The sequence below is a fragment of the Semicossyphus pulcher genome, unplaced genomic scaffold (genome assembly GCF_022749685.1).
Source record: "Semicossyphus pulcher isolate SPU_LCO1_2020_fin unplaced genomic scaffold, fSemPul1.0.p SCAF_11, whole genome shotgun sequence".
In the NCBI taxonomy this organism is placed as follows: Eukaryota; Metazoa; Chordata; class Actinopteri; order Labriformes; family Labridae; genus Semicossyphus; species Semicossyphus pulcher.
The window spans coordinates 28,146,951-28,165,554 of record NW_027211615.1 but is presented as its reverse complement, the minus strand read 5'-3'; the positions used below and the strand labels follow the sequence as shown (position 1 = coordinate 28,165,554).

Here is an 18,604-nt window from a genome sequence, read left to right as displayed (position 1 = left end):
GAAATACCAGTAAAACCAGTACAGCCAGTACAACCGTATATCAACAGGGACAGCTAGATTAAAAATAGAATCTGTAACAGCGTTAAACTGTCAAGAAACCAGTGAAATCAGCTTAAAAACCAGTTGTTAGACGTGTTGCAGACACACAAAAATGCTGTGAAAAAAACACACACAGTGTAGGGCAGAGTGCCTCTCCTGTTCAACAACCTAAAAACCTGTGACAGCCACCTCCACAGGATCATCCATCACACCGTACGACAGTCACAAACAAGGTGGGAACAGTCCACAGGAAAGTAAAGTGTAACAGTTAAGAAACCAGTTCTCAAATCAGTTGTTTATAATCTACTGAAACCAGGTCGACTGTACATCAGCGCAGAGACGCTGCAGCTGCTCTTTGACGACCACTTCAGCAACAACTCCATCCATCTGCTTATCTGAGTCTAGTTAGCCCAGGCGTCCCTCTCCCCAGCATTTTCCAGCTCCTCCCGGGGGATCCCGAGGCGTTCCCAGGCCAGACGGGATATATAATCCCTCCAGCGAGCTCTGGGTCTGCCCCGGGGTCTCCTCCCAGTTGGACGTGCCCGGAAAACCTCCACAGGGCAGCGCCCAGGAACCTCAACTGGCTCCTCTCGATGTGAAGGAGTAGCGGCTCTACTCTATGGCTGAGCCCAGACACCCTGCGGAGGAAACTCTTTCTTTCAATCTGTACCCAAAGCTCATGAGCACAGGAGAGGGTTGGGACGTAGATCGACTGGTAAATTGAAAGCTTCACCTTACGTGTCAGGTTTAGGACACAACCCTGAATCACTCTCTCCATGAAACGTCACATTTTCAGAAAATAAAAACACTGAAGTTGATGGAAAATGTACTTTTTAGGAAGTGACAAAACCGCTCGGTCTCATGCTGCTGATTTATGACCTCACACACAAATCCTCCTGCTGTCTGCTGTCCTGTAAGAAACATCCGAGCAGTGGAATCAGGTGAAGTGTCACGGCCGGTTAGGAGGCTTACCTGACGGTCTGCACGTGCTCGGTTTGGTTTCAGTGGGAGTCCTGACAGGAAGTGTCCTCATGGGGCCGTCCTGAAGGAAAACAAACAACAGACAGATCATGAGTGTGAGTGAAGTTAACCCTTAAAACGCTGCTATCAAATTCTGTCAGTGCCTACAGTGGTATCTATGCTCTTTGTGAGTATTTTTAATGCTTTATATCCAAAGAATCTGTGAGACCAAAGAATCTGTGAGACCAATTCTTAAATGTAACGTATGATAATAAATTATAAGACCTGATGAAGGAGGTTTTAATTTTTTAATTTTTTTTGTCATTAAAAACATGCAGAAATTACATTTTTAGGTCATTAAAAAATGCAAAAATTATATTTTTCTATCATTAAAAAATGCAAAAATATTTTTTTTGTCTCATTAAAAAAATGCAAAAATTACTTTTGTCATTAAAGAAATTCAAAAATTTATTTTTTTATCATTAAAAACATGCAAAAATTACTTTTGTCATTATAGATATGCAAAAAATATTAACATTTTCTCATTAAAAATAAAAAAAAAATCATCAAATATTACTAAATAAATACATAAAACATATTGGTTCAAAATAATTCTGAATGCAGAAATAAACAAATATCTAAAATGTTTTGTTTTTGAGAAACGCTCATTTTTAGGAGCAGAGTGAAAAGGTGTTTGCATTCATTCATTCATGTTTCGTCTGCAAAAGAAATACACTGCTTATGGTATTTTTCTGTTTTTAAATCAATTAAACAGTCTTTGTGTCGGTGTTTAATTGTATAATCAAGTGGTTTTACGGTTTTTATGTTTGTGGATTTAATCAGGGGTTTATGTGTGTGTGTGTGTGCGCGTGTGTTTCTAAAGGAGTCCGGTCACTATCGCAACAGGAAATAAACAGGATGTGGCGGAGGAAGTGGTCACTGGAGGTGTGAAGCAAAAAACCCCTCCTCTCCTTTTTTGTACACTCATTCAGAAAACGCGTTCTTCAGCAGGAAGACATGAGAGAGAGAGAGAGAGTGGGCGAGAGAGACTGGGGGAGAGAGGAGGGGGAGGAAGAGAGAGACTGAGTAAGAGAGAGGAGATGGGGACAGGAAGAAGGAGAAGTGACGGAAAACAGGAGAAATGGGAGAGTAAGGGAGAAGGAAAAAGGGGAGAACCAGAGAGAGAAAGACAGGGGTGAGACAAACGGGGTGGGAGAGAAGAAGCAGAGAGGACCAAAAGAAAGATGAGACGATGGGGGAGAAAGAAGAGACAGACGGAAAGAAGGAAGAAGAGAGGCTGAGAAAGAGAAATGGGCAGGAAGAGGAAAGAAGAATATTCAGAGGGGGGAGGGATGGGGAGAGTGAGAGTGAGAAGCAACAGGTGGAGGGAAAGAGGAGGCAGAGGGGGAGGAAGACGGGAGGAAAGAGAGAGGAGATAAAGAGAGATGGGGAGAGCAGAGGGAAGCAACAGGAGGAAGGAAAGAGAAGGGGGGGACAACAAGGTGCAGGAATAATGAAAAGGAGAGGGGAGAGATGCTGGAAGGGAGGGGTAAGAGAGAGAGAGAGAGAGAGGGGATCGGGTGGGAGGAAAGAGAGAGAAAAGATAGTGGGGGAGAAAGAGAGACAGATGGGAAAGAAGAGAGGAAGGAAAGAAAAGATGTAAGGGGGCGAAAGAGACAAAAAAGAGGTTGAAGCCTGAGAAAAAAGGGAGCGAGGAGATACAAAGAAAGGAGGTGAGAGGAGCAGAGAGGGAGAATGAGAGGAGCAAGAGTTGAGTGAAAGAGGAGACAGAGGGGGAGAAAGAGAGAAAGAAAAAATGTGAAAGAGAGAGGGGAGGAAGAAGAGAGAGGAGGCAAAGGGAGGAGAAAAAAGAAAGGGAAAGAGAGAGATTTAGAAAGGGGGGGTAGAAGGATAAGGGGAGTGGGAGGAAAAGGGAGAGGGGAAGTAAGCAGAGATGGGAGAAGAAGAAAAAATAAGACATGGGGAAAAAGAGAGGGAAGGAGGTGAGAGAGAGAAAGGGGGAGATAAATGGGCGAGGGAAGAGAGGGGCAAGAGAGAGAGGGGAAAGGGGTGAGAGTGACCGATCCACAATGTCCACAATGTGTCGGAGAACGGAAACACACGCGCATCCATACACACACCGACATCGTTATGGAAGGAAAACATCAAAACACACCGTGACAGAGAGCTGGACAGTCACATGTTTCTCACACACACACACACACACACACACACACACACACACACACACGGTAGGACTGATGTTTTGGGATCAGATTTTTCCGATTCGCCGTCTTTCCTCTGCGCTGCCAGGACGAAGGCAGGGAAAAACTATGACACTGTTTTTCTGTTTCATGTCTGTCAAAACACACACACACACACACACACACACACACACACACACACACACGCACGCACACGCACACACACAGCCACGCTGACTTGTGTGTGTGTGTGTTTCCATGTGAGCTCGGAAAATGAAGCTGCTTTTTTATTGGACTTTTTCTGACAACATGATCACACTTAATCTGCTACACTGCTCCTCGGCATGTTTTACCCATAATCCTTTGCTACTGAGTCCGGTGAGTGATTCCATGACTCATTGGACCTGACATGAAACTGATCAGGTGTGGTTATTGATCATAATACCACAGCTGTTTCTGCAGTGGGAGCTGACATGAGTAACTCCTTGTCTTTTCATCTGTTGACCTTTGACCTACAAAATAAAAGCCTGTATAAAAGTGATGTTTGGATGAAGGCAGCTGCTGAAATCCTGATCTCATTTCAGTGTCTGTATCACGGAGTCGCCTTAATGAGGTTAAGATCATTAGTGTGAAGGTAAACAGACTGAATGAAGCTGATGTAAGATATGTGACACCGCCGCCTTTAAAGGGAAAACCCATGAATTATTGCTTTTATAGAAACTGCTGACATTTATTTTGTAGGAGTGGATGTTTTTCTTCGGAAGATTGCAAAATAAAAGACATTTTTCGCCTTTCCTTCGCCTTTACTTGGAGCCATTAATGCAACTTTTATGCACTTTTAAAGAGATGTTTTAACGGTCAGCAAGAAATATCTGGTTCAAGTAATTAAGGAATTCTTGTTTTTTGTAGAACAGAGACGCAAAGAAGCAAGGAAGGCTACATCAGCTTTGACAGTTAGCTAACGTTAGCTAGGAAATCGATTCCCATTCGTCAAAAACAACCAACAAATGGTAACGTGAAAGGACAGATAGGGTCAACATCGATGGGGCATTCCATTTGTGAGCTAATGTTAGCTTGCTCCCACACACACAAAAAGCTAGCTAGCTTACATCATGTAACCAATCCCTGGACTGATCTGGCTGGTAAATTGGCTAGTTCGCTCTTTGACATTAAATAACTTTATTTATGTAGCACTTTTTAAAAACAAGTTACAAAGTGCTTTACAATTAAAACAAGGCACAGAGTAAAATCAGGCAAAAAACAAACTGCAAAGGCTCTGTCACCGACCAGTCGAGATTTAGGAACCTCTAGAAGGGCCCTGCCAGAAGGTCTCAGGAAGCAGTCAGGTTCATAAGGAGTGAGCCGCTCACAGATACAAGCTGGAGCTTTAAAAACAAGCACTAAAATCAATTCTAAAACTCACAGGGAGCCAGTGAAGGGCAGCACGGACTGGTGAGATATGGTCACTACTCTTGGAGTTGGTTAAAAGCTAACCTTAGCCAGCTTCCTTTGGCTAGCAAAATGCTATCTGATTGGATATATTAGTTGGCTACTTAGCCTCATAACTTTACAAGCTAACTTATGAAAAGACTTACACACCTTAGCTTTGTTCCATTACATTCATTTATTGTTGGCTCAAATATATATAATACACTACCAATGTTTTGTTGTATTTCACGCTATATTAGAGTCGCAAGAGTTTGACAGTATGTTTGAGGTTTCATAAATCTATGACATCACCAACCAACAGAGGAGAGTCAATCCCTCATTTTAAAGCACGAGGTTGGTCTGACACTGTCCCATGGAAACGCCAAAACAAACAACATGTCGGCCTGTTTGGGAATATTTTCCCAGTCTGTCGGTCCTTGGGTCGGTCCAATAGGCTCACACCGTCATAAATCAAAACTTAGGAAGTTTTGGTCACGGCAGCATTTCACATTTAACTGAAATAGAAGGAAATTGTGCCGTTGTTGGGGACTATTTTCAGCTGCGGATGAATCCACATTTGGTTCTCTAGTAAGTGTTTGAAGCAGCCTGACAGTGTTTGTGGGATTGAGACAAAATAAACTACAGTGTGTGTTCACGGTGATAAGAGGAACATGTCATCCAGTGAAACAGGGAGGCTCATCGGTGTGTTTTTAATGGTTTACTGACAAAAACTGAGCTTGATGGCAAAGATGAAGAAGATATATCAGGCGGTGAGAATAGTTGTTGGTAGTATTGTTTTAGTTTTGGCCCTTGGATGGAATTTGTGTGCAATGATAAAAAATGTCATAAGCAACCTCACGATGTGAAGCGCTCTCCTTTTCAACAACAGAATCTTGTCATTTTTGTAATCGTTTTTCTGAGCGGACTTTGGTTGGAGAGGAATGCATGTTTAACACTTTTATCTTCTTACTCATCTTCACCAACAAGAAGAATCCAAACTCAGCCAAAACCTGCTTCCTGTCAGCTCTTTGGGAGCTTACAGATATGTGGAAAGTCTGATTTGCAAGAAGTAAAAATACTTCAAACTTCTGACAAAGCTGGCATTGAGCAACATACATTTCAGATTGTTTTATGTCGACTGTTTCAGCCGAGGTTACTTGTTAAACAGCATCACACAGGCAGCTTCCTTCAGAGGGTTTTTCTTATTTATGCTCCAGCTGGATTTGGAGTTTGAACCGACAACCATCCAAGTCAACAAAGGCTGTGATCTTTTAGACTTCCCCAACTTCATATCCATGAACATGCAGAAGACATCGTCGCCTTCGAGTACTTTTAAAAACAATCCTCCCGTGTTTGGAGTGGCGCAGTGAGTGTGGAAAGAATGAGGAGTTACAGATGAAAGGAAAAAGTCAGCAGTGAGAGAAGGGATGACATGCAACAAGGTCACAAGTTGGATTTAAATCCACAACATCTGGAATACATGGCTGCAGGCTGGGAAATTACCAGCAGCCACCAGCCAAACTCTGGCAACTCGTGGCTGCGACTGGTAAGCTTGTCTACTGGACCCAGAATTGGCAGTTCATCAAGTATCATTTGGAGTTTGATTCTGTTCTAAGAAGCGTGTTTGGGCGCCAAAACGGGGAAGGAAGCAAGTGAATTTTGGAATCTGCTCACCAACGTAGGCTGGCAGATAGAGCGCTCCAGCATCCTTCCCATCAGCCTGCACAGCCAGTAACAGAGAGTCGATGTAAAAAACAACCTTTAAAGCCATGTGACTCTGTCAAAGCAAAGGATTGAATTTCACTAATTGCATCCCTCCCTTTCAACTACTTTTCCTACCGTCTTTCCAAACTGGAAGCTGGAAAGATCAAGGTAGAGAGGAGACGAAAGAGGGCAGAGGAGAAACAAAGAGTTGTGGAAAATGTATCCCTTGATTTTCCATCCAGCGCAGACTGGGAAGTAAAAAGGCCTCCGGGTGAGATACAAATTTGGATTCTATTTTCATCTCTTCCCTATTCCCTTTTTTCCTCGTCTTACCTGCCATGAACCCGTCTCTTACAGCCATCCACTATTTGTGTTTCTGTTTGTGTCGTTGTCTTGCCTCTCATGTCCCGATTCTTTCCAGCTGTGTTTTTATAAAATTAAAACAATCAACCAACCCGGCAACCAAGCAAACAACCAGCAAACAATATAACAAGCAATCCAAAACAGCTATTGCAAAGTCAAAACAGCAAATAAATCAAATGACCATTTGGACATTTTGGAAAACTCAAACATTTTTCGGAGCTGTGAGCAGCCACTGACACAATTATTCATCAGCTCGGCCATTCAAACGACAAAGGGCGAATAAGTCTCACTGAATTTGGCTGCAAGTCTCTACATGTCTCTCGCCAAGCTTCCTTTTACTCAATATTCAATTACTCCAAATATGAAAATGCCAAACAAATCAATCACTAAAATGTCAAACATATGAGAGGACCATTACAGGCTACGTGTTTTAAAGGATGGATCTTCCATGTACTTTTTGTGGTGCTAAACCAAACTCAAACTGTTGAATACACAAAGGTAAAGGTAGCACACACACACATCTTCAAGACAAAGTTGACTCATCTCCATCTCATCATTTTATCTGAGGATTTCAAACAAACACGCTGAAGTTTCCAATTAGTGGCCTTCATCAAAGAAAGGAAAAACATAGTTTGTTGAACAAGTCAATAACTTTTAACCAACTGATCAATCAAGCACCAATCAAGCCAATTAAAAAATCTGCCATAATTACAAACATCTGTACAAGCTGAGATACATCAAATTAAACCAACCAAGCAACCAAACCAAACAGCAAACAAATTAACAAGCACGCCCCAACATCAACCAATCATCAAAGAGCCTGAGTTCTGCAGCTTGTCACCATTCAGCCATCCATCCACCGGACCACAGAGAATCCAGTGTTTCAACAAAAACAACCAGATAACTTCATCATCATCTGAGCAAAGCATCTATCCACACACTCGACAAAGAAGTCACCATAACACAAACACCTGTACGTGTATGGTATTTACAGATCAAACCATCGGGCAATCCAACCAACCCGTTCATCTATAGCAATCATCCAAAGTGAGAGTACGTTTTCAACAGATTCAGAGCATTAGAAGGTTGAGCAGCAGTTTGTATTATCTTTGGCTCTTTGATCATCCAACATAACAGCCAACAAACTATCCGAACCCAACGTCAGACCGTCATCAAATGTGCTCTGTTACGCAGAGAGTCACCATTTAGCCATTTATCTCACCCAATCCCCAAGCAAGCATCAAAATCATCTCAGCGTCTATCCACACGATCAGCAAATAAGTCAGCCAAAACAAAAACATCTGTTCGTCTGCACAGACTAACTGACTGGTGTTTACAGATCAAACTACAGGACAACCAGACCAACCCTTACATCGATACCAATCACACAAAGTTTTCAACAAGTCCGTCGTCAAAGAAACAAACAACCATCCACCAAACAGCATCAGTCAGTTTACTTCTTTACTTTCTTTGGCTCGTCAACCATCCAACAAAACAGCCAACAAACGAACCAAACCCAGCGTCACACAATCATCAGATGTGCTCTGTTTCGCAGAGAGTCGTCATTTAGTCATTTAGCTCAAAAAAACCCAAAGCAAGCTTCCAATATTTCAACTAAAACAACCAAATTGCCATCATCTAACCAATCAACAAAGAGAGTCAGAAAAAGAGTCATAACACAAACATCTGATTGTCTGCACAAACTAAGTAACTGGTACCAACCCCGACATTAATGAGCCCAAAGTCAAAAACAGCAATCCACCAATCAGCAGCTTTTGTAATATCTTTGGCTCTGGACCATCCAACAAAACAGCAAACAAGCTAACCGACCCCAACGTCACACAATCATCAAAGATCTGTTGAACAGAAAGTCATTACTTAGCCTTTCATCTAACCGAACCCCGAAGCCAAACGACCAAACTAACCCGTATGTTACAGCAAAGCCTCCATGTCACTATTTAACCATCAAACCAACAACTAACCACCACAAGTATTTCTTTCTCTAACGTTCAACCAAACAACTATCAGCAGTCCATCAAAATAAGACATTTCATTCTAACTATAAAAGTGGTAAATATTATTATCAAATTCCATCGAAACAACTTGTGATTCAGAATGATGAAAGAAGAACACTCATCACCTCGGGGACGTCCAACATCACACGCTGAACATAACAACACACACAGTGAACATGATGTTAAAAAAACAAGTATCCAAAAATAAGGATCATAAAAAAAACATCTTTAAATGTGAATATTTACGGATTAAGAAGAATATTTATGTGACATAGATTTTTGGGGCTTTATGGTCGTGCTGCACTGTAAGGAGAAGGTACAGAGGAAGGAAAATGCCCAGTTTATATTTCACTGTTAAGCTGCTCATTATGGAGCCAGACACCAAACACACACACACGCACGCACGCACGCACGCACGCACACACACACACACACACACACACACACACACACACACACACACACACACACACACACACACACACACACACAGACCACAGAGGAATTTCCTAGTTTCATATAAAACTGATAATGGGATGTGTCCCAGCGGGAGTGGAAAATCAGAGGTGACTTACGAGCCTCCACATTCCAACCTCATACACACACACACACACGCGCGCACACACCTCTTTCCTCGATCACACACACTCAAACACACTTCACCTCTGGGAAAATAAGCACAGCGATGGAGAGAGAGAGAGAGGAAAGTTTGGCGGGCAGAAAACAGTTAACTCTCTAAGTTTCCGTGTCTCCACAGCGTCGGGCCTCTTGATGGTTTTTCTTTCGTTTTGACGGAGATGGAGAAGTCGGGGGGGCATTTCTCAACATGTTGCTACAGATAGGGATCCGGTTAGAGTTGTATTCGTAGAACGAGAGGGAAGAGAGAGAGAAAATACGATGAAAGAGGATGTGAGTAAAGGCACGGTCATTACAGAGAGGAGAAGAAGAATACAGGCAGGGAATACAAAGACTCAAAGGTAGAGGGAGGGGAAATCAAAGAGAGGGCAGGAGAGTGAATAGATTGAACTGAGGTGAGAAGACAAAAAGTTTAAAGAAGTAAAGAAATCCGCTTCTTTCTCTTGTGTCCCTCCATCATTCTTCTTCTCTTCCTCTAATCCTTGTTCATCTTTCCGTTTTCATCTCTACCTCTACATCATTTTTTATCTCACAGCTCAATACGACCAAATCTGTGTGGATAATTAATAATAGAATCGCTCTGGTTGTCATCTGGCCTTGGTCAGTACACTGCGGGAACCCTGACCTAAAGACAAGCTGAGCTAACGCTAACAGCAGCCACAGAGGGCTAAAGAGACGCTGATTTTTAAAGTGACAGTGCTTTATTTTCTGTTAAATTATCTTTACTTTAAATACCAAGAAATATAGCCGTTATTATTGTGATGGTGAAACAGTTATTGTGGATACTTTGCTAGCTTTGACCAACGTTACACACTGCTAGCATCAATACAAGATCATTTACCAGAAATCTGTTTGTTTGTTAGCGCTCTCAAACAGCAGTTGTTAGTGGCATATCTTAGATATATATATATATATATGTGTGTGTGTGTGTGTGTGTGTGTGTGTGTGTGTGTGTGTGTGTGCTTTTGCTGCTACAGTTTGAAAGGGAAGGAAACCAACAGAATATTTTAGGATGGCTGTTATTTATGGAATAAGCTCGGTGCATTGACTGACGTACCCGCTAAGCCCTGACGCTGCATTCAGGCAGTCCTGGACGCATTGCTGATACTCGTATTGGTACCAGAACAACTCTTACTCCATCATCCCTGTGTTTTATTCTCCACACTTCCCTCCATCATGCTCTTCTGCTCTATCAAAACCATCATTCCTCAACTCAACTTTATGTGTTCAGCACTTTTTCATGCTAACACGCAGACATAAGATGAGAACAAACATTTGCATCATCACCTTTTTCTCCTCCTCCGTCTGTTGGCGCCTACGTCACCCCGTCCAGTCTCCCTCATCTCTACCTCCATTAATCAATCCCTCATTTCCTGCATCTTTCAATCAATCCACCAACATCCCTCCATCTCTGCCTCCATCTGTATCCCTCCTTACTTTCACTTATTCCCGTCTGCCTCCATCTGTCCATCCCCTCTCTTCTCCCATCATCCCTCCATCACGAAGCTCTGTTTGCCAGGCGACCAGAGGCTATGATATGCTGCCACTTCCTGCTGAGTGTGTGTGTTTGTTTGTGTGCGTGTGTGTGTGTGTGTGTGCGTGTGTGTGTGTGTGTGTGTGTGTGTGTGTGTGTGTGTGGTCCTGGCAGCGTTTGCAGCACAGAAGGTATAAGGGGCTTATACCTGCAGAGACAGAGAGATGGAGTGAGTGAGAGAGAGATGAATGAGGAAAGTGTCGTAAAAGTGGACGTCAAGGTGATGCAGCCACCTGTCCTGCCTGAGCGCGCGCGTGTGTGCGTGTGCGTGTGTGCGTGTGTGTGTGTATGTGTGGATACTCAGAGGGAGCTGGGTTGTGTTTGGTAACATGAGTTTTGTGGTTGAGTTACTTCACTGTACAAACACACCAAAGGGAATATAGGTCAGACAGAGCTGGACGGACGGACGGGGAGGACCAAACGGAAGAAAAAAGTTAAATAAAGTTTGAGCAACTTGAAACTCTAATAAAGTATTTTTTAGTAACTAAATTATATGTGCTGTTACTTAATTACACTCTTGATTGACCCTGGGCTCGTCTGTCGTGTTTATTACGTCTGCTGTCACACAATTCTGCTGAAGGGAACGTCACCTTTAGGCTGGTTTAAAGGTATTTTCTGCACATATGAAGGTAGCGATTTAAAGCGAAGATCTGAATCTGAATAAAAAATAAGTGACTGATTCCCAAGCGGGGGGGAATTGGGTTATTTTACAGGTGTGCCTATTCTATAATCGAAATAAAAGCAGAGAGAAAATGTATAGAAAAGAAGATAAGAGATAATAAACTACTAAAGAATGTAAAAATGTTTCAAACTCAGTTGGATAAATATTTAACATAAGTAAAAAGCAGGACTGCAGCTGTAAAGAAACTTATAACAGAAGAAACAACTAAACATGCCATATAAACACACATTTACACAACGTGCCACCTTGTGTAAATGTGTTACCCCGGGTTTATATTTGCACACGCAAGTCAAAACCAAACTTCTGCCTTTTGCATGCAAACAGTAGACAAAGTATTTTATATTCTATTCTCTATCTAAAAAGAAAATCTGTGTGTTGCATCCTTTCTAAAGTAATAATGAAAGAGTTGGTTGGTTTAGGAACGTGCAAACACTCAGTATAAGTTCAGAGATGATGTGTGATGAGGCTGTGCCTTCATGTCAGCAAAGTTCACACAATGTAAATGTGATGGAAGATATTTGTATACTTAAAGGACCATTTAGCTTTATAATAGCTTAGGCCCTATGCTGCATTCATGTCATAATAATAATAATAATAATAATAATAATAATCATAAATGTATGTAGCAGCTGTCATGCGGAGATGAAGCCCACAGTGCAACAACAAGATCACAATCACACATTCACAATTACAAACAAAAATGTGAACGCATGAAAAAAAGAAAAGCAATAGAAAACAAACAATAAGATATTATCAGTGATAAAGCAAGATTACCACTCATGAAACAGAGCAGAGGTCAGGTCTCTATGTGTTCGTGCAGACAGACAGCACAGAGGAAACAGTCGCACAGCAGCGTGGAAGAGCAGGACGGCAAACCAAAACATCCATGATGATAAGTCGTGACAGTGATGTTATATTGTTTAGCTCTTTCTTTATATTCTATATTCTGGATTTAATGTTAAATGTCTTTGGAAATATTACTGCTTTTTTGCCATTGTCAGCGTGGACATCGAGTATCGAGCAGCATCAGTGTCTGCACTGTAGAAACGGCGTGTTGACGCACAAAAATGAGTTACTTCAGAGAGACCGTTGTTCCCCCCCTTGTTCAACATCTGTTAGTAAAGTCGTGCAGGATGCTAACACATTAAAACCAGTGAAAAGAGAATATAACAAGTTTACTGTAACTGTTGCTCATTTAATATGACTGTTCTGTTTCCTTCCACTGATATGATATCTGTCTGTGTCCATGTGATGCAGCGTTCACATGTTTTTGTTCCATCAGTTATGCTAGCTTTGTACTCCCCTAGCTTGTTGCTAACATCTTGTCATGCAGCAGCACTAAAAGAAATCAGTGAGCTGATGGGACAGGTCGTGATCACGCCTCAGGTCAGCCGGAGTTATTAGAAAAAGATAAACTGCGACTGTTGATCGTGAACATCGATCGCGGCTGTGAGCCTCACGTCCACGTTAATGTGTGACCTGTTGCACTCGGTGTGTTTGTTGTGCACACGGGGATTATTACGACATTTCAGGAGCTCTCACTTTCAGCTCGACCTCCAAGTAAAGTGGTTTAGATCATCAGGATAAAAGTGTTGGCCCGTTTACAAGCAGCGGATGTCCCCATTAGGAGTGTACTGTAGCTTTGTTGCTATGCAGGTGAAGACAACGCTCTTATAACTGATCAGAAAACAGCAGAAAAACAAGTGGAAATCAAATCCACTTATTTTACCTGCATCTAAAAGTCTTGATGTCAAACTGTCCTTTCATCCTCTCTGACGGCTGCCAGCTCAGGTGCACGCCCACTATCCCGTCTCCATCGTATGTTTATTCAAAATAGACAACAAGCTACTTCATGTGCAGCAGAGGATTTTCCCTAAGAAACAGCTGACACGCAGACTTTACCCAGCAACAGCAACACACAACATGCACTAAAATAAAGGCAGTCAGTGTGATGGATCAGCTGTCTGAGCAGGATGATTTTCATACTGTACGCAAATGAGCAGCGACGTGTGCGGAAGCAGGAAGGAAACGACCACAACAGTACTTTGGAAGTCGTTAGCAGCCATGAAAGGCTTCGTTTTTGTTCTGCAGCAGCTTAAACGTGTCTTACAATCATTCGCACATTGTTAGCTGTAATGCTAACGTAGCTTCCCCTTGTTATTTGGAGCCTGTGCTAGCTCGTCGTGATGATCAAAACTCTCATCTTACAGCTCCGAAAATCTCCCCTCGGTGAGCAGCGTTATCTCAGCAGAAGTAAAACCATCAACTGTGGCCTCAGACACACATCGCCTACTCACCCGCCTGCAGAGCATCGCACAGAGCGTGCACGCACATACACACACACATGCACGTGCACAGAGCACGTGCACATACCAGAGCAGAAGCAGCTCACTTCACTGTCTGAGAATTTGTGAATGGAAAAATGGTTTAACACACTTGGCGGTCCAGCAGGACTTCCTACGCTTCTTTTCTAGGAGGACTGGAGGAGATTGTCTGTCTGTCTGTCCATCTGTCTGTCTGCGCGTCTGTCAGGCATGTAGTTCTATATCAGTTTTCATTGTGTCGCTACTTTCCTGCATGTCTGTGTCTCTTTCCATTTGTCTGCCTGTCTTCATGTCTGTTTTTTCTATTTGTTTACCTGCCCGTCTGCCTGTCACCTCGTCTGTCTGCCTGCCTCTGTGTTTGTTTGAGTCTCTATCTGCCTGCCTGTCTGTCTTCTTGCCTCCCAATCTGCCTGTCTTCCTGACAGCCCGTCTTGTGTTTGTGTCTATCTGTCACTTCATTCGTCTTTCCGTCTACAGTATTTGTTGAACTGTCTATCAGTCTTTTCCTGGAGAAACAGACAGACAGCTGCATCTTTTCCACCGTCTCTCTCTCTCTGTCTGTCTGTCTGTCTGCCTGTCACTAAAACCAGACTGAACTCATCTTTGATAGTATGTATATTTCAATGCACGCCGATGTCAGAGCCTTCCTGCTCTCTTTTTTTAATATGTTCTGGGGACTCGATGGTACAAAAAGTTTTGGAGTAGCTCCTGTTGATTCAGCCGGCTTCAGCCTGCAGCCACGAGACAGACTGCAGAGGCTGCACAGTTCTTTCCACTGACAGGCTCAGGTTGTTATTCAAAGTGTCTGACAACATTACAGAAAGAATCCTGACAACAAAGAGTCAGGTGCTTTTTGTAGCCACAAACAGCCGTAACATTTCCCTTTCCAAAGCCACCAGATTCCATTGACAAAGACAGTCATTTTACCTCACACACTGCAGCAGCTGCTGGTCTACTTCTACCTCAATCTGTTTGTTTGTTTGTGTTACTGTCTTGTGTTTGATCAGAGCTAACCGTTTAAAACACCAAAACAAGACAAAGAAGCTAACCAATCAATGAGCGGTAGACCAGCAGCTTCATTTTCCTACGAGGTAAAATGACTGTTTTCTTGAATGGAGTCTGGTGGCTTTGCAGAGAGCCATGAAACGGCTGTTTCAGGCTCACAAAACTTATAATTTCACTTGTAAAAAGGTCTCTTTCTGTAAGGATCCTCCTTGTAATGTTGTCAGACACTTACAATACAAATCAGAGCACTCGTAGTATAAAACTGACCGGGTGCATTTAAGACACATCGCAGCCCGTCCGCTGAAAAAATCTACCAGAGCGTATTCAAAAGTTACTTATTAGTAGTTTAGACTCTAAAATATGATAAGATAGAGAGTTTGAAACAACCAGAATGACACTTTTTAATCAGGATTAAAAGATGTGAATAAGCTGCATCAGGGAAATTTCAAAATAAAAGCGTTTGGAGGAGTAGACTGAAAGATGAGGAGGAAAGAAGAAGGAAGGAAAGAGGAGAGACGGATGAAGGAGATGAGGTGCAAGAGCAAATAAGGAGAAGAAGAGGATGAAAAAGAAGTAAATAAAAGAACAAGAAGCATGAAGAGAGAAAAGAGAGGGAGGAAAAGACGACAAGGAAACGCTCTCAAGGTCACTGTAATCGCTCCTCTTTGCTCTGACAAACGGCTGTGTGTGTGTTTCTCTCAGTGTGTGTGTGTGTTGTGTGTGTAGCAGAGTAACTTGTTATACAAAGGAGGTCCCAGCAGCGAGGGAGACGTGCAACAGAAATATAATCACACACACACTCTTACACACACACACAGAGTTCAACATGTGTCTTGTAAATCACTGTTCTCGAGGCGACCAACACCCTGCGTGTGTGTGTGTTTATGTGTGTGTGTGTGTGTGTTGCGGTGGCACCCCCCGGTTAATGGAGGGAACTGACACCACTGTGTGAGACAGTCAGCTGCCCAGTGTGTGTGTGTGTGTGTGTGTGTGTGTCCATTAACAACAGCACCGTGGGAGAGTAGAAGGTGGTGACAGATGAGGGTTCGAGATAGATATAGAGAGAGGGATAAGAGGTCGAGAGACATTGCAAAACAGTGAGAAAACAGAAAGAGAGAGAGAGGCACATTTCTGATTAAGTGCTTATGTCACAGCTACCCTTGTCACACACACACACACACACACACACACACACACACATACGATTACCACACGCTGTCATCGGCGGCTGCTGCATTGCCACGACAACGGCGGACGAGGACATCCCCCCTGCTTGGTTGCAACAGATACAAACACACCGAATCGTGCACAAACACACACACATTAACACACACACACAAACAGGAAACAGCCCCTTTGACAGACTTATAAAAAGAAAGCATGGCAAAGACCGAAGAAAGAAAGAAAGAAAGAAAGAAAGAAAGATAGAAAGATAGATAGAAAGATAGATAGAAAGATAGATAGATAGATAGATAGATAGTTAACCAACCTTGCCGGCTCTCCCTCTCTATCACCGAAAGCATTCCTCTGTGTTCACACTCCCTCCTTTCATTGCCATGGTAAGAGACACACCAACCAGCCGACCCTCTCACACACACACACACTTTCTCTCTCTCTCTCACACACACACACACTCTCAAGTTTTAACTCCCATTAGGTCCACTTGGTCCATTCATCCCTCCAGCAGCTCCTCTGTGCGTCCGTCACTCTGTGTGTTTACATCTGAGTGTGCTCACTCGTTCACCGGGCAGGCATGTGTGTGTGTGTGTGTGTGTGTGTGTGTGTGTGTGTGTGTGTGTGTCTGACGGAAGGTGTGTGAGTGTGTGTGTGTGTGTGTGTCTTACTGTGTGTGTGTGTGTGTGTGTGTGTGTACAGCAGAGTGGGAGCCCTAGAGAAACACTCCTCTTGCCACAGGAGTAAAGCCCAGGCGTGACGCAGAGCCAGAAATAGAAGGAGGGGCCCCGGCTGGGGGGAGGTGCCGGGCCAACACAAGAGGCACTTTTGCAAGGACACGCTCGCAAACAAACACACCTGGACTGTTTGTAAATAAACCGAACATGCAGAGGAACACTTTACTACACAGATGCACTGACACTTCCACACTTTACTATTCAAACATGTGTAAGTGTGTGTATGTGTGTATTTAGTATTTGTATGTGTGTTTGTGTCAGTATCATACTGTACAGCATGTATCTTTTAAACCCTCATATTTATCTGCACACATTAATAAAGAAATTATTTTCAAAAAACGTTGTGTTTAGGATAATTACATTAATTAACATAACATGAATGAACTATTTGTAGCACAGATTTAAGTCCACAAACATCACTTTACTCTTGATCTCGTTGCCCTTTTCATACAATTTTAAGGACAATATAATAAAAAACTGGTATTAAAAGTATGAAAAATGTAGCTGCAAGGAGTCTTTCTCATGACCTAAACCACTGAAGACGACACAACATGCAAAAAAGATGCAGAAACAAGCAGGAAGTGAGGTTGGGAGAGAATCAACAGGTGTCTGCTGCAAAGATCTGACACTCAATAATCCCTAAACATTTACTTTTGTTCCCTTAAAGATGCGTCTGCGTGAAAACGGCTGAAACGTCTACCCTACACGTGGATGTAAACAGCCCCGACATACAGCTGACCTCACTGTCACTGTTTTATTTCCACACTACAACCTGAAGAGTTCAGCCAACAGGAGCGGCACAACACAAACCTCTCTGTCGTCCTGCTGACACACTCTGCACTGTGTGTGTGTGTACTGTATAAATCACTGAGTAAATAACAGACAAGGAGCTAGTATGTCCCCTGCTTTCCAGAACACTCTTAAAGCGACAGACACAATCTACAACAAGATCCAACCACAGTGTTCATGCTTTATATGATCGGACTGTTTCCATCCTGTTACGTCCAATCACAAGTCTGCACATACCTGCAACTTTAAGATGTCTCGTAAACAAGTCACTGTTATTCACCAACATGCATGTGTGATCCTTGATTTCTCTCATACACGTTCAATGCTTTTCCTTTCTCATAAAACATTTTTAAAGCAGTTTTTTAATCTTGTATTTTCACCCTCCATGTTTACCAGCCTGCAGCTTTCTTCTTCCCCTCCTTTGTTGGTACATTTATACATGTTCTTGGCACATTACTGCCACCTGTAGGTGAGGGGCGCCACTCCCAGCTCTACTGGAGGGCAAAAACTTCACACTCCAAACACATACATTATTATACATTAAAAAATAAAATGTATCATGCATGTATGATATAAAACAATAAACACACTTGCAGTGGTGGTTTAAGAAGTATAACCACACACATGTATATAGTGCATGCACAAAACACACAATTGTAGCCACACAGACGTGCGATACTTGTTTGTATACACCTCGAGTCGCTCCCTGTGCCTGTGCGTGTGTGTGTGTGCATGTTTGTGTGTGTTTCCCGTTGAGAATACTAAACAGCGACACATTTCATATTCGTCTCATATGAATCATACATTCATGCATGCACAGGGCCAACGTCAGGTCAGCGCTGGTATGTACTTACTCAGTGTGTATATGTGTGTGCTTGTGCGTGTGTGTGTGTGTGTATAAGACAGTGCAGTTTACTTGCTCAGCACTCTGCATCCTGCACCTGGTTTAACACTGATGTATATACTATGTATTATTTATCGCCCCACACACACATGGATGTATGAATTATG

The 18,604-nt window shown here is 42.7% G+C and overlaps 1 protein-coding gene across 2 annotated transcripts in view; it reads right to left on the bottom strand.

The window, feature by feature from the left end:
• Positions 1-18,604, bottom strand: part of hivep2a (HIVEP zinc finger 2a) — a 119,678-nt gene that overhangs the window by 60,552 nt on the left and 40,522 nt on the right. Inside the window, exons 1-2 of one of the 2 annotated variants that reach the window (XM_069685524.1) lie at positions 16,384-16,724; positions 1,012-1,081 (exon numbers count right to left, since the gene is read on the bottom strand). The gene's annotated coding sequence lies outside the window, so the exon portion shown is untranslated. Of the gene's footprint in view, positions 1-1,011; positions 1,082-16,383; positions 16,725-18,604 lie in introns of those variants that run through there. The other variant, XM_069685515.1, reaches the window with a different exon arrangement.